The 16,159-nt window shown below is 49.0% G+C and overlaps 1 protein-coding gene across 1 annotated transcript in view; it reads left to right on the forward strand.

The window, feature by feature from the left end:
- Window positions 1-2,982: 2,982 nt before the first annotated feature.
- LOC142701489 (gastrula zinc finger protein XlCGF66.1-like) overlaps window positions 2,983-16,159 on the forward strand; it is a gene marked incomplete at its 3' end in the record, with an annotated part of 55,001 nt that continues 41,824 nt past the window's right edge. The window contains exon 1 of the mRNA XM_075848145.1: window positions 2,983-3,475. The remainder of the gene's footprint in view (window positions 3,476-16,159) is intronic.

Raw genomic sequence — 16,159 nt, forward strand, 5'->3', positions numbered from 1 at the left:
TGGTGTGAGGGGGTTTATATTTCCGGTGATTGCGCGGTGTGAGGGGGTTTATATTTCCGGTGATTGCGCGGTGTGGGGGTTTTATATTTCCGGTGATTGCGCGGTGTGAGGGGGGGTTTATATTTCCGGTGATTGCGCGGTGTGAGGGGTTTATATTTCCGGTGATTGCGTGGTGTGAGGGGGTTTATATTTCCGGTGATTGCGCGGTGTGAGGGGGTTTATATTTCCGGTGATTGCGCGGTGTGAGGGGTTTATATTTCCGGTGATTGCGCGGTGTGAGGGGTTTATATTTCCGGTGATTGCGCGGTGTAAGGGGTTTATATTTCCGGTGATTGCGCGGTGTGAGGGGATTTATATTTCCGGTGATTGCGCGGTGTGAGGGGTTTATATTTCCGGTGATTGCGCGGTGTGAGGGGTTTATATTTCCGGTGATTGCGCGGTGTGGGGGGGTTTATATTTCTGGTAATTGCGCGGTGTGTGGGGGTTTTATATTTCCGGTGATTGCGCGGTGTGGGGGGGTTTTATATTTCCGGTGATTGCGCGGTGTGAGGGGTTTTATATTTCCGGTGATTGCGCGGTGTGGGGGGGTTTATATTTCCGGTGATTGCGCGGTGTGAGGGGTTTATATTTCCGGTGATTGCGCGGTGTGAGGGGTTTATATTTCCGGTGATTGCGTGGTGTGAGGGGGTTTATATTTCCGGTGATTGCGCGGTGTGAGGGGGTTTATATTTCCGGTGATTGCGCGGTGTGAGGGGGTTTATATTTCCGGTGATTGCGCGGTGTGAGGGGTTTTATATTTCCGGTGATTGTGCGGTGTGAGGGGTTTATATTTCCGGTGATTGCGCGGTGTGAGGGGTTTTATATTTCCGGTGATTGCGCGGTGTGAGGGGTTTATATTTCCGGTGATTGCGCGGTGTGAGGGGTTTTATATTTCCGGTGATTGCGCGGTGTGAGGGGTTTATATTTCCGGTGATTGCGCGGTGGGAGGGGTTTTATATTTCCGGTGATTGCGCGGTGTGAGGGGTTTATATTCCCGGTGATTGCGCGGTGTGAGGGGTTTATATTCCCGGTGATTGCGCGGTGTGAGGGGTTTTATATTTCCGGTGATTGTGCGGTGTGTGGGGTTTATATTTCCGGTGATTGCGCGGTGTGAGGGGGTTTATATTTCCGGTGATTGCGCGGTGTGAGGGGTTTTATATTTCCGGTGATTGCGCGGTGTGAGGGGTTTTATATTTCCGGTGATTGCGCGGTTTGAGGGGTTTATATTTCCGGTGATTGCGCGGTGTGGGGGGGTTTTATATTTCCGGTGATTGCGCGGTGTGGGGGTTTATATTTCCGGTGATTGCGCAGTGTGGGGGTTTATATTTCCGGTGATTGCGCGGTGTGGGGGGGTTATATTTCCGGTGATTGCGCGGTGTGGGGGGGTTATATTTCCGGTGATTGCGCGGTGTGGGGGGGTTATATTTCCGGTGATTGCGCGGTGTGGGGGGGTTTATATTTCCAGTGATTGCGCGGTGTGAGGGGGGGTTTATATTTCCGGTGATTGCGCGGTGTGGGGGTTTTATATTTCCGGTGACTGCGCGGTGTGAGGGGTTTATATTTCCGGTGATTGCACGGTGTGGGGGGTTTTATATTTTCGGTGATTGCGCGGTGTGAGGGGTTTTATATTTCCGGTGATTGCGCGGTGTGAGGGGTTTTATATTTCCGGTGATTGCGCGGTGTGAGGGGTTTATATTTCCGGTGATTGCGCGGTGTGAGGGGTTTATATTTCCGGTGATTGCGCGGTGTGAGGGGTTTATATTTCCGGTGATTGCGCGGTGTGAGGGGGTTTATATTTCCGGTGATTGCGCGGTGTGAGGGGTTTTATATTTCCGGTGATTGCGCGGTGTGAGGGGTTTTATATTTCCGGTGATTGCGCGGTTTGAGGGGTTTATATTTCCGGTGATTGCGCGGTGTGAGTGGTTTATATTTCCGGTGATTGCGCGGTGTGAGGGGTTTATATTTCCGGTGATTGCGCGGTGTGAGGGGGTTTATATTTCCGGTGATTGCGCGGTGTGAGGGGTTTTATATTTCCGGTGATTGCGCGGTGTGAGGGGTTTTATATTTCCGGTGATTGCACGGTGTGGGGGGGGGTTCATATTTCCGGTGATTGCGCGGTGTGGGGGGTTTTATATTTCCGGTGATTGCGCGGTGTGGGGGGTTTATATTTCCGGTGATTGCGCGGTGTGAGGGGTTTATATTTCAGGTGATTACGCGGTGTGGGGGGGTTTATATTTCCGCTGATTGCGCGGTGTGAGGGGTTTATATTTCCGGTGATTGCGCGGTGGGAGGGGTTTATATTTCCGGTAATTGCGCGGTGTGGGGGGGTTTTATATAACCGGTCGGCATCACGCAGTTTCTTCGGAGGACGGAGGAAGCCGCGATCTATAACTGATCAAATTCCGCGGTCGCTATTAATCACGAGGGGTTAAGCGGCCAGGATTGCGCGGTCTCTGATCTTGGCGGTTGCAGGCGGCTGTCAGTAGTCGTGTACGGTGCAGGCTCCGCTCCTTCTAGTGTGACGGCGCACGTACAGCATAATACTATAGATCTGATGTCACCAAGGGGTTAAACCCTCCTGTATTTTATATGTACAGCGCTAATAATAAATAATAATAATTACCAACACTGTGCCAGACAAAAACGCACCAAAACCGCACAGAAATGACCTCATGTAAACTTACTACTGCATCATGGGAAATCTCCTGACTGATAACAGAGAGAACACTAAACAACAGCGGTGACCGGAAGTCACGTACACCCGACCAGCGCTGCTCTCTACATCATACACGGCAACAGCTGAAGGACCAGTAATGACGTCACCACCATGTGACCGGGACAAGAGAGGCGGAGCTTATAACTGGAGAGGAGGCATAGCCCCACCCCTCATGTGACGTAATCATGAACGCTTCTCACCATAGCACAGGAGACCGGAACACTCACAGAACTCCGCCCCACATGTCACGTGATCAGCTTCACAGGTCTTTCCTCCACCACTTTTCTCAAATGATAAGCTCCACCCGTCCCAGTCACGTGGTGGTGATGTCATCACAGGTCCTTTTACCACAACACATTATATTTTGCACTGTTATGACCGATCACTCCTTCATCGCTCATATGATGCTCAGGACCCCTCATGTCACTTGATCATCACGCAGGTCCTTCATACATCGCTCACACTTCTAAACCCCCCCCCCCTGATGCCGCGGTCACGTGACCTTGATATCCCAGGTCCTTCCACCTCCGCCTCTCTTCACTAATAAGCTCCGCCTTTTCCTGTCACTTGGTGGTGACGTCATCACAGGTCCTTCAGCTGTTACGTGATGAGGTAAAGAGCAGCGCTGGTCGGGTGTTCTCTCTGTTGTCAATCATTGAGTGACCCCGCCCACTGGACTCCTTGCCGGGATTTAACCCCTCCAGTGCCGGCCTCTTTGGGGTAAGTGTTATTTCTGGTCTTTGTAGTGGTCGGGTGGTTTGTGGGACGAGTTTTGTAATGACATAATATTCGGGACTTACAACTTATTCACTGACTTTTATACATTTCTTGTTAATGTCGTTCACCGTGCGGTTTAAGGGAATGTTCACACGTAGCGAATACGACCCACAACACGCAAGGAAATCACCCCGAATATTCACCCCAAATGGTGGACATATAATCCTCCCGAATATCTACTCCGGAAATACAACAAGGCCGATCCCCACCTCTCCCAGCGTTACCATAGCAACACGCCCCTGCTCTTCCGGCTGTGTCCAGGTGACCCCTATAATGACATGTGACCTCTCCGGCCTGTGATTGGCTGCAGGGGTCACATGACGCCTTCTTTTTTATAGATGTGTAACCTGCAGCGTTGCTGTGAACACGCGGTGGAGCCGCAGAGGATTCTGGGAACAATGGCGGTTGTTGCGGAACTTGACTTTCCATTTCACTTAATGGGGAAATTCTGCAACAAATGCGCAGCGAATCCGCGGTATAAATGCGATATCCTGCGTGTCTATAATCCGCACCGCAGGTTAACCCCTTAATCACCAGGACGGGTTTAGTTGTTCCCTCAGATCTATTTCTTGTTTATTTTTCTGCCGGTCCCGCGGTGCGAGGATTAGATTCTGCCGGACGATACCAAATTTCTATGGTTTTTTTCATGATGTGCGATATTTACATAGAAATAACTTTTTGTTAGAAAACAATGTTATTTAGTGTCGCCATATTCTCATAGTTGCCAACAGTCCTGAATTTGCCGGGACTGTCCCAAATTTACAGAGACAGTCCCGGCAAATAACTGTCCCGGCCATTTTCAATTGTATTTGCATCCTCAGGACGCAGGTACTACTGAATACTGTGGCGGAGCAGGAAACTCTCCGCTCCCTGCTCTGCCATTCACTCCTCCGGGAGCGGAATACCCGGCCAGAGCGTCGGCAACCCTCTGACTGGGGATTCTACACTTAGCCTGGGCTCAGTCACTGACACATTAACGTTACTGAAGTGTTTAGACAGTGAATAGACATTCCTTCCAGCCAGGACGCCATGTCTATTCACAATCCCGACACTTCGGTAACGTTTCTGTGGTACTTACAGCAGAGCAAAGTGTAATCTCGCGAGATCTCGCTGTTAATGACCGGTTACAGGGAGATTACGCTTTGCTCTGCTGTAAACGTTAGTGAAGTGTCGGGATTGTGAATAGACATCGCGTCCTGGCTGGAAGGAATGTCTATTCACTGTCTAAACACTTCAGTAACGTTAATGTGTCAGTATAAGACAGCAGATCGTGAACAACGCAGTGTCACTATGCACTGACTAAATGAATGGAGAGGAGTGCATGACGCTGATTGGTCACTGATTGGTCAGCGTGATACACTCCTCTGTACAACGCCCACTTGGTCTAAAGTAAAAACACGCCCACTTGGGCATTAAGAAACTCATTAGCATAAATGTAAAATCGCTCCTAACGTGGTAAATATAGAACGTTTTTCTAAATATAAAGCATTACTGTCACCGACATTACAGCGCCGATCTCCTTATGTAGGAAATGGGGCACTTCTGCCAATTAACCCTAAGCCCAGAAAATGGCAAAAAGGCATCTAACAAGCGGACACCGTGACCAAAAGACTCATGAGGGCTGCGCAGGAAAAGGACCTTCTCGTCAGCGTACAGGCCCACCACAGCAGACCCTCCCTCCCACTGCACACCAGTTACCATAGGGGTGGATCTCAATCTAATAGCTATAGCTTCAATGGCAATAGCAAATAAAAGCGGTGAGAGGGGACATCCCTGCCGCGTACCCCGTGCCAGAGGAGAAGAATCAGAGGGGATGCCATTGACCACCACAATAGCCATAAGGGATTTATAGAGAAGTTGGATCCATGAGATAAATGTAGGAGCAAAGCTGTGAAGGCCGGCCAGAAGGAAGGAGCACTCAACAGAGTCGAACGCCTTCATAGTATCTAATGAAGCGACAGCCCAAGGCAAATGACGCATTCTACCCATCTGCATAAGTGTCTGTACACGTGTAATGTTTATAGATGTAGATTTACCGCGCATGAATTCAGTTTGGTCAGGGTGAATAATTGTTAGAACAACTTGATTCAGTCGCTTTGCCAGGATCTTAGGTAGGATTTTATAGTCCACGTTAACTAGGGAAATTGGTCTATAAGAACCACAATCAACAGGGTCTTTATCCGGCTTCAGTAGCACAATGATAGAAGCATCATCAAATGTAGAGGGAAGTGAGTGGCTGAGTAAAGCCTGGTTAAGAGTATCTAACAACATGGGGCCCATATGTTCCCGATACCTCCTATAACCTTCAATAGGGAGCCCATCAGGACCTGGGGATTTATGGAGAGACATTTCCCGAATAGCCTCTTGAAGTTCCGCCATCATCATAGGGGAGTCAAGCAATGTAACCTGCGATGAAGAGAGAGTAGGAAAAGTCAGATCCCTCAGATAAACTACAACGTCTGCGATGGTATGATTAGAGGTGGAACTATATAAAATGGTATAGTCCTTTCTAAATCTGGTAGCAATGGCATCCCCCTCTGTTAATAGACCACCCTCATTATCCTGAATTGGAGGAGTTATTGTGTCTAATTAAGTGGGCCAATAACTGACTGGATTGATTCTCCATCTCAAAATAATATTGACGTGTAATAAAACAATTTGCGCTTAGTCTTAAGGTGAAGCACATGTTTATATAAACGAGTGAAATGTAACCAACTAGCCTTGTGTGCGTCCGTGGGATCCGAAATATACAGCAACTCTGCGGAGGCCACACATTCCCCCGCCTCCCTCTCAGAGTGAGCCGTGGACTTTATAATACAAGAAATTGTAGATCGCAAACAACCACGCAAGTACGCCTTAAAGGTATCCCACTTCAGGGTATGAGAAATAGGTGCATCATGTACTTGTAAACATTGTATAATTTGGTCTGGGATGCGATCAGAGGGTCCAATAAGTGTCAACCAGAAAGGATGCAACTTCCAAGTAGGTAACAATCGCTGTCCAGGAAATTCCGACCTGACCAGTATCGCACTGTGGTCCGAAATCCCCCTGGAAGAGAGTGATCTGGAGGACACATAAATAGATAAGGCAGGAGAACCAAAATCATAATCAATCCTGGAGAGAACCTGTCTCCCAGGAGAATGACAAGTGTATTCCAGAACCTGTGGGTGACAATGTCTTCATAGATCAATCCTGGAGAGAGCCTGTCTCCCAGGAGAATGACAAGTGTATTCCAGAACCTGTGGGTGACAATGTCTTCATAGATCAATCCTGGAGAGAGCCTGTCTCCCAGGAGAATGACAAGTGTATTCCAGAACCTGTGGGTGACAATGTCTTCATAGATCAATCCTGGAGAGAGCCTGTCTCCCGGGAGAATGACAAGTGTATTCCAGAACCTGTGGGTGACAATGTCTTCATAGATCAATCCTGGAGAGAGCCTGTCTCCCAGGAGAATGACAAGTGTATTCCAGAACCTGTGGGTGACAATGTCTTCATAGATCAATCCTGGAGAGAGCCTGTCTCCCAGGAGAATGACAAGTGTATTCCAGAACCTGTGGGTGACAATGTCTTCATAGATCAATCCAGGCCAAACCTTCTATCAGCTGACACAAAGGAGTAGTGGGTGTTAAATTATGGGCGGGATCTTGTGAGAAACGGTCTATAGCCGGAGACATTACCTAATTTGATGTACAAAAGCAATAGCTGCCTGAAGGACGGAGGTGTTAGCCTGTGGTGGATTATATATACACAGAATAACATATGGCTTCGTGTCTATTTCAGCATAAACAAAAACGAAACCTCCAGCTGGGTCTCTTCGCGTCTGTATTGGATTCCATCGTACAGTGCGATGTATCAGCAGGGAAACCCCTCTAGAATAAAAAGTGTGAAAGGAGTGGCACGCCCATTGCATCCAAGGTTTCCTAAGGTAACTAGATCTTTCACTAATGAGGTGAGTCTCCTGTAAACAGATTAGGTGGGGACGGGATCGCCTAATATGAGGGAACCCCGAGGCCCGTCATCAAGGATCAATTGCCAGTCCTGGGCAGTACAGCAGCATACAATGGATGAGCAGAAAAAGGTATGGACAGAGTTATCAGAGTCAGTGGCATAGACATACACATGAACAACAATCAAACATAACAAAGTAACCGAGGAAAAGAACCCAGAAATGTCCCCACCAAGAACCATAGGTAGGGCAGACATTTGGGGTAGAAAAATTAGAATGGGGAATACTCGACTACGTCTTGGTCAGGCATCCATCCTGGCATCAGTAAGCATATAAGAAAAATGTTCTGGGTCTTTTTGTTTGTTTTTTACCAGTGAATCAGATGAGAACAATATATAGAAAGGAGAGAGATCCCCCTCTGGATCAACTGACCTGAGTAGCCAATGGTAGATATAGCGACATAAGGTACGGTATAACATCATAAAATATACAACATATCACCCAGTAACGTTCATCATGTGAAGAATGTCAGGCTGATCAACGGAGCATTCTCGAAGGGCCCACAGGTGAATGCTGAAGAGTCACTCAAGCCACCGGAGGATGCATCTGGAGCCACTCTCTCGCCGGGCTATGCAAGAAGACCACTTTGTCATCATAGGCAATTCGGAGACGAGCAGGGTATGCCATTGAGTATGGAATGTTTCACTCCTTAAACTTTCTTTTGAGCTCCATAAAGGTGGCGCGCTGCTTCTGGAGGTCTGCAGAAAAGTCAGGGAATATGGAAATAGTGGAATTGTTGAATTTTAATGGAGCTTTCAACCTGGACTGACGCAAAGACGTGTCTCGATCTCTGTAATTTAGAATCCCAACCAGGAATTGCCCGAGGGGCTGCACCTTGAGGCAGCGGCTTAGCCGGAACACGATGTGCCCTCTCAACCACAAAGCAAGGGGAAAAGGCTGGCGCCTCTAAGTTAGTCTTGAGCCATTGTTCAATAAACGGTTCAGGAGTTTTGCCCTCAGATTTTTCCGGTAAGCCAATTATACGTAAATTATTACGACGCAGTCTATTTTCAAGGTCATCAGTTTTGGATTGACAAGCATCCGCCTTCCGTGTAGTAGCAGCCAGGGTAGTAGCAAGAGGACCAATCCTGTCCTCTACTTGAGAAAGTCGCCCCTCCATCTCTCTCATACAGCCTTTCAGGTTCTGCATGTTGTGACGGAGCAAACTGACATCAAGGTTTATCTCATCAATCTGGCCTGTTAAAGAAGTTTTGCAAGCATCAATGGCCGATAGAAGTTGCAATGAAACCTGACGTAACGTAGGTTTAGGCTCAGTGTCGGAATCCATGCCGCCACTCGGTCGGGCATCGTCCTCTTTATTTTTGAGGTGAGTAGATCTCGTTTTACGTGGAGAGGAATTATCTTCGTCCTGATCAGTACGAGCAAAATCTTTTAGCTTATCCACTGCAGACTGAGGTTTAGATTTACGCATGGTGCACAGTATAGCTGAAATAGGTAGGTCTCACCCCACCAATAGTGTAGCAGCAAAAGTAAGGCAGCAGATACAGTCTCCTTTTAACAGAGTATGGCACACTGGTAGGAAGTTATATATGGTAAGTAAGCTCTATAGACAAAGGACCGGGTAGGCAGGCAGTCCCAGAATGTATAGTGAGCAGGTGAGCCAAATCAGTGACATAGATGTATAACAGGCATATATGCAAAATGGCTCCGTTAGGCCGCAACTCACCACCCAGATACTGGTAACAATGGAATCTCAGGGTCTCCCCTGAGAGAAATAAAAACTGTCGTCCCCAACTGAGCCTGAGGTCTGTACCTTCACCGGCTGTCAGGGGAGACAGATAAAGAATGTTTCACCATGCGTGCCTTGCAGACACAGACAGGCCGCCATTAACCACCAGCCGCCACGAGGAACAGAAGCCCATGCAACCAGGACCACGGAGTCTGACAGAGAGGACCAAAAGACACCTGGGAGAAGCAAGAGATGTCGGGCATAAACAGTGTACCTCCGATGCAAGTGGATGCAAGTCCTTCGTTGTCTCCTAGGCTGGGTTAATATCAAGTGGAAGTGCGTCGAGTGCAGGCTGCAGCAGAACACCAGGCCGTCGTGCACTGTTTCCGTCCGCAGGGCCGACGAAGTCACCGAAGAATGTCCCTGGGTAGCCTGCGAGGGGGAGAGGTATGCCCAGAGTTTGTCTGGTCCCAGTAAAAAGATTTACCAGCCAGGATGACAGGATAATCAGCAGGAGAAGTTACGGTCCCCGGGAGCTCAGCTCAGATACGACTATCCATGCTGCTTGCTGGCCACGCCCCAAAAATAATAATAATATTTAATAATATAATATATTATTACCCCTTTAAGGACACAGTATTTTGTCCTCTAATTGTGCCCACACAGTGTTTTGCCCCCTAAGTGCCATACACAGTAGATTTCCCCCTGTAGTGCCCTTACATAGAATAATGTCTGCTTAGTGGCCTTCACACAGTATAATGCCCCCCTCCCCTCGCTGGCACACACACAGCCCCCCTTGTAGATAGTGCCCCCTGTAGATTGTGCCATACAGCCTCCCTGTAGACTGTGCCATAATCCGCCACCCCTCCTTGTTGACAGTGTCATACAGCCCACCACCTCCCCCTTGTAGACAGTGCTGTTCATTCCCCCACCTCCCCCTTGTAGATCGTGACATACAACCCCCCACCTCCCCCATGTAGACAGTGCTATACAGAGCCGCAACTCCCCCTTGTAGATCATGCCATATAGCCCCCCACCTCCCCCATGTAGACAGTGCCATACAGCCCCTCACCTCCCCCTTGTAGACAGTGCCATACAGCCCCCCACCTCCCGATGTAGACAGTGCCATACTCCCCCCAACCCCCCACCTGCTCCTTATAGACAGTGCCCCAAACACAAAAAAATTGTACTCCTCTAGGCCCCGTTCCCAAGAGGAACTGAGCTGCTCCGCGACGGGATCCTTGCGTAGGCCGGCGTGATCCTGTAGCCTAGTGCAGAGTTTCCCAACCTTTTCGGACTCGAGGCACCACTGGAGAAATAAAATTTCCTCAGGGCACCCCTACCAAAAATTGTTTCGAGAAAGACAGAAAACAGCTAAAAACAAGCACTACACTGAGAATATGTTCACACAGCGTTTTTTGTAAGGCAGAAAATATCTTCCTCAAAATTCCTTCAGGAATTTTATAATGCCCCCCTCCCCTCGCTGGCACACACACAGCCCCCCTTGTAGATAGTGCCCCCTGTAGATTGTGCCATACAGCCCCTCACCTCCCCCTTGTAGACAGTGCCATACAGCCCCCCACCTCCCAATGTAGACAGTGCCATACTCCCCCCAAAATTCCTTCAGGAATTTTAACGCAGATTTTAAATTGACAGCGTTGTTTGACTTTTTTTTTAAGCCGTTGAAGCTAACGGAAAAGACGTAGGCAAAGAAAGCTCCAAACGAACGCCACAGGTATTTTCTGCCTCCTATTAACTTTAATTGGAGGTCAGAGGTGAAAACCACTTGAAGACCATCAGCCTGCCACTCTCACTTAAATGACCATCAGCCCACCACTCACAGATTCCCCTGTAGATAGTGCCACACAGCCCCATTGTAGATGATAGAACCCCCCCCCCCCTTCCTGTACATAGCGCTACTGTAGCTCCCTGAAAGAGCGGAATCCCCCTGTGGCTGGAGATTCCGCTCCTGGACGGAGCGCTTGATGACTCTGTCTATTTATGGACAGTGACGTCAAGGGCCTCTACTGAAGTGGAATCCCCGGTCACTGCATCGGCAACGCTGTGGACGGGGATTACGCTTCAGGAGTTGCCCCTGATGTCACTGTCCATATATGGACAGTTACATCAAGCGCTTCATCCAGGAGCGGAATCCCCAGCCACACAGTGGCGCTAGCAGATAGCAGAGCTGGGAGATACCTTCCTGCTTTGCTATAGTATTTAATAGTACCTGTGTACTGATCACGCAGACACTATTGAATGTGGCGTTGCTACAGCTGTAGCAGCTGCTAGTGGTGCCGCCGGCCATGGGGGGCCGATCCCGACTGGCAGCATGGGCGTCCTCATTCCCGGTGTCGCCGCTATGGCTGCTATGGGCGGAAAGGCGGATGCTGAGTCACCGGGCGCGGGCGCTTCTGAAACAAGCAGGGGAAAGGTAGCCAGTGCAGCGCCCCCTTCCACCTGCTAGAGTGATGCACCCAGTGCAATGGCACACCGTTCTGGCCGGCCCTTTGTGGCACTATGTACAAGGGGTGTGTGGCGCTTTCTACAAGGGGATGTTTGTGGCGCTATCTACAAGGGGGGTATGTGGCGTTATCTACAAGGGGATGTGTGTGGCATTATCCACAAGGTGATGTGTGTGGCTCTCCCTACAAGGGGGCTGTGTGTGGCGCAATCTACTGAAGGGCTGTGTGTGGCGCAATCTACAAGGGGGTGTGGTGCTTTCTACATGGGGGGGGGTGTGGTGCTATCTACAGGGGGGCTGTTTGTGGCGCTATCCACAGTAGGACTGTTTGTGGCGCGATCTACAGGGGGGCTGTGTGTGGCGCTATCTACAGGGGGGCTGTGTGTGGCGCTATCTACAGGTGGGCTGTGTGTGGCGCTATCTACAAGTAGGCTGTGTGTGTCCCTATCTACAGGTGCGATGTGTGTGGCCATATCTACAGGGGGGCTGTATGTGGCCCTATCTACAGGGGGGCTGTATGTGGCCCTATCTACAGGGGGGCTGTATGTGGCCCTATCTACAGGGGGGCTGTATGTGGCCCTATCTACAGGGGGGCTGTATGTGGCCCTATCTACAGGGGGGCTGTATGTGGCCCTATCTACAGGGGGGCTGTATGTGGCCCTATCTACAGGGGGGCTGTGTGTGGCCCTATCTACAGGGGGCTGTGTGTGGCGCTATCTACAGTAGGGTTGTTTTTGGCGCTATCTACAGGGGGGCTGTGTGTGGCGCTATCTACAGGGGCAGTGTTGAGCGCCATCTACAAGGGGCACTGAGTGTGGCGCTATCTACAGGGGGCTGTGTGTGGCGCTATCTACAGGGGGCTGTGTGGCACTATCTACAAGGGGCAGTGTGTGGCATTCCCTACAGGGAGCAATGTGTGGCATTCCCTACAGGGAGCAGTGTGTGGCATTCCCTACAGGGAGCAGTGTGTGACATTAGCGCCGAAACGCGCGTTGGGGTGGACCTTGGCTGCATTCATTCTGTTCATTCATTATGGGTATGTGAGACCTCATCTATTTTGTGTACTTTACTTACCTTATTACGGAATCTCTGCATGTTTGATCCCATTGCATTTATAAATGACATGTGTGTTGTTACGTTTATTGTACCATAGTACTGCTAACTTATTTTTTGACTATAGGGTGTGATTCTATTTAGTCTACAGTACTTTGCATTCACATATGCACATAGCTGACCTATTTACTTTAATAGACTATACTCTCAAAGACGCTCACACACTCATGTCATATTATTTTCCATCAAGGGATACACATGTGTCTCACTAACCGTTCATATATAGATACATGGTTTGGTTAATGCTCCAGTCAAGGATCCGTGTTTTTACTGTGGGTTTATGGATTCTTTTTACATGTCTTATTATATGTTAATAAAATATTTTTGTATTTTCATTACTTCTTTGTTTCTCAGCATTTATTTTCTCTTTTGGTCTCGCTATCTACAGGGGGCTGTGTGTGGCGCTATGTACAGGTGGGCTGTGTGTGGCCCTATCTACAAGGTGGCTGTGTGTGGCGCTATCTACAGGGTGGCTGTGTGTGGCGCTATCTACAGGGGGGCTGTGTGTGGCCCTATCTACAGGGGGGCTGTGTGTGGCCCTATCTACAGGGGGGCTGTGTGTGGCCCTATCTACAGGGGGGCTGTGTGTGGCCCTATCTACAGGGAAGCTGTGTGTGGCCCTATCTACAGGGGGGCTGTGTGTGGCCCTATCTACAGGGGGGCTGTGTGTGGCCCTATCTACAGGGGGGCTGTGTGTGGCCCTATCTACAGGGGGGCTGTGTGTGGCCCTATCTACAGGGGGGCTGTGTGTGGCCCTATCTACAGGGGGGCTGTGTGTGGCCCTATCTACAGGGGGGCTGTGTGTGGCCCTATCTACAGGGGGGCTGTGTGTGGCCCTATCTACAAGGGGCAGTGTGTGGCATTCCCTACAGGGAGCAGTGTGTGGCATTCCCTACAGGGAGCAGTGTGTGTGGTAATATCTACAGGGGGCAGTGTGTGTGGTAATATCTACAGGGGGCAGTGTGTGTGGTAATATCTACAGGGAGCAGTGTGTGTGTGGTAATATCTACAGGGAGCAGTGTGTGGTAATATCTACAGGGAGCAGTGTGTGTGGTAATATCTACAGGGAGCAGTGTATGTGGTAATATCTACAGGGGGCAGTGTGTGTGGTAATATCTACAGGGAGCAGTGTGTGTGTGGTAATATCTACAGGGAGCAGTGTGTGTGGTAATATCTACAGGGAGCAGTGTGTGGTAATATTTACAGGGAGCAGTGTGTGTGGTAATATCTACAGGGAGCAGTGTGTGGTAATATGTACAGCGAGCAGTGTGTGTGGCCCTATCTACAAGGGGCAGTGTGTGGCATTCCCTACAGGGAGCAGTGTGTGGCATTCCCTACAGGGAGCAGTGTGTGTGGTAATATCTACAGGGAGCAGTGTGTGTGGTAATATCTACAGGGAGCAGTGTGTGTGGTAATATCTACAGAGAGCAGTGTGTGTGGTAATATCTACAGGGAGCAGCGTGTGTGGTAATATCTACAGGGAGCAGTGTGTGGTAATATCTACAGGGAGCAGTGTGTGGTAATATCTACAGGGAGAAGTGTGTAGTAATATCTACAGGAAGCAGTGTGTGTGGTAATATCTACAGGGAGCAGTGTGTGGTAATATCTACAGTGAGCAGTGTGTGGTAATATCTACAGGGAGCAGTGTGTGGCATTCCCTACAGGGAGCAGTGTGTGTGGTAATATCTACAGGGAGCAGTGTGTGGTATTATCTACAGGGAGCAGTGTGTGGTAATATCTACAGGGAGCAGTGTGTGTGGTAATATCTACAGGGAGCAGTATGTGGTAATATCTACAGGGAGCAGTGTGTGTGGTAATATCTACAGGGAGCAGTGTGTGTGGTAATATATACAGGGAGCAGTGTGTGTGTGGTAATATCTACAGGGAGCAGTGTGTGTGGTAATATCTACAGGGAGCAGTGTGTGTGGTAATATCTACAGGGAGCAGTGTGTGGTAATATCTACAGGGGGGGCTGTGTGTGGCCCTATCTATAGTGGGCTGTGTGTGGTAATATATACAGGGAGCAGTGTGTGTGTGTGTGGTAATATCTACAGGGAGCAGTGTGTGGTAATATCTACAGGGAGCAGTGTCTGTGGTAATATATACAGGGAGCAGTGTGTGGTAATATCTACAGAGAGCAGTGTGTGTGGTAATATCTACAGGGGGCAGTGTGTGTGGTAATATCTACAGGGAGCAGTGTGTGTGGTAATATCTACAGGGAGCAGTGTGTGTGGTAATATCTACAGAGAGCAGTGTGTGTGGTAATATCTACAGAGAGCAGTGTGTGTGGTAATATCTACAGGGAGCAGTGTGTGTGGTAATATCTACAGGGAGCAGTGTGTGGTAATAACTCCAGGGAGCAGTGTGTGTGGTAATATCTACAGGGAGCAGTGTGTGTGGTAATATCTACAGGGAGCAGTGTGTGTGGTAGTATCTACAGGGAGCAGTGTGTGGTAATATCTACAGGGAGCAGTGTGTGTGGTAATATATACAGGGAGCAGTGTGTGTGTGGTAATATCTACAGGGGGGCTGTGTGTGTGTGTGGTAATATCTACAGGGAGCAGTGTGTGTGTGTGGTAATATCTACAGGGGGGCTGTGTGTGTGGTAATATCTACAGGGAGCAGTGTGGTAATATCTAAAGGGAGCAGTGTGTGTGGTAATATCTACAGGGAGCAGTGTGTGTGGTAATATCTACAGGGAGCAGTGTGTGTGGTAATATATACAGGGAGCAGTGTGTGTGTGGTAATATCTACAGGGAGCAGTGTGTGTGGTAATATCTACAGGGAGCAGTGTGTGGTAATATCTACAGGGGGGGCAGTGTGTGGTAATATCTACAGGGAGCAGTGTCTGTGGTAATATATACAGGGAGCAGTGTGTGTGGTAATATCTACAGAGAGCAGTGTGTGTGGTAATATCTACAGGGAGCAGTGTGGTAATATCTACAGGGAGCAGTGTGTGTGGTAATATCTACAGAGAGCAGTGTGTGTGGTAATATCTACAGAGAGCAGTGTGTGTGGTAATATCTACAGGGAGCAGTGTGGTAATATCTACAGGGAGCAGTGTGTGTGGTAATATATACAGGGAGCAGTGTGTGGTAATATCTACAGGGAGCAGTGTGTGTGGTGATATCTACAGGGAGCAGTGTGTGTGGTAATATCTACAGGGAGCAGTGTGTGTGGTAATATCTACAGGGAGCAGTGTGGTAATATCTACAGGGAGCAGAGTGTGTGGTAATATCTACAGAGAGCAGTGTGTGTGGTAATATCTACAGGGAGCAGTGTGTGTGGTAATATCTACAGGGAGCAGTGTGTGTGGTAATATCTACAGGGAGCAGTGTGTGTGGTAATATCTAC

Source organism: Rhinoderma darwinii, unplaced genomic scaffold (genome assembly GCF_050947455.1).
Source record: "Rhinoderma darwinii isolate aRhiDar2 unplaced genomic scaffold, aRhiDar2.hap1 Scaffold_2095, whole genome shotgun sequence".
Taxonomy (NCBI): Eukaryota; Metazoa; Chordata; class Amphibia; order Anura; family Rhinodermatidae; genus Rhinoderma; species Rhinoderma darwinii.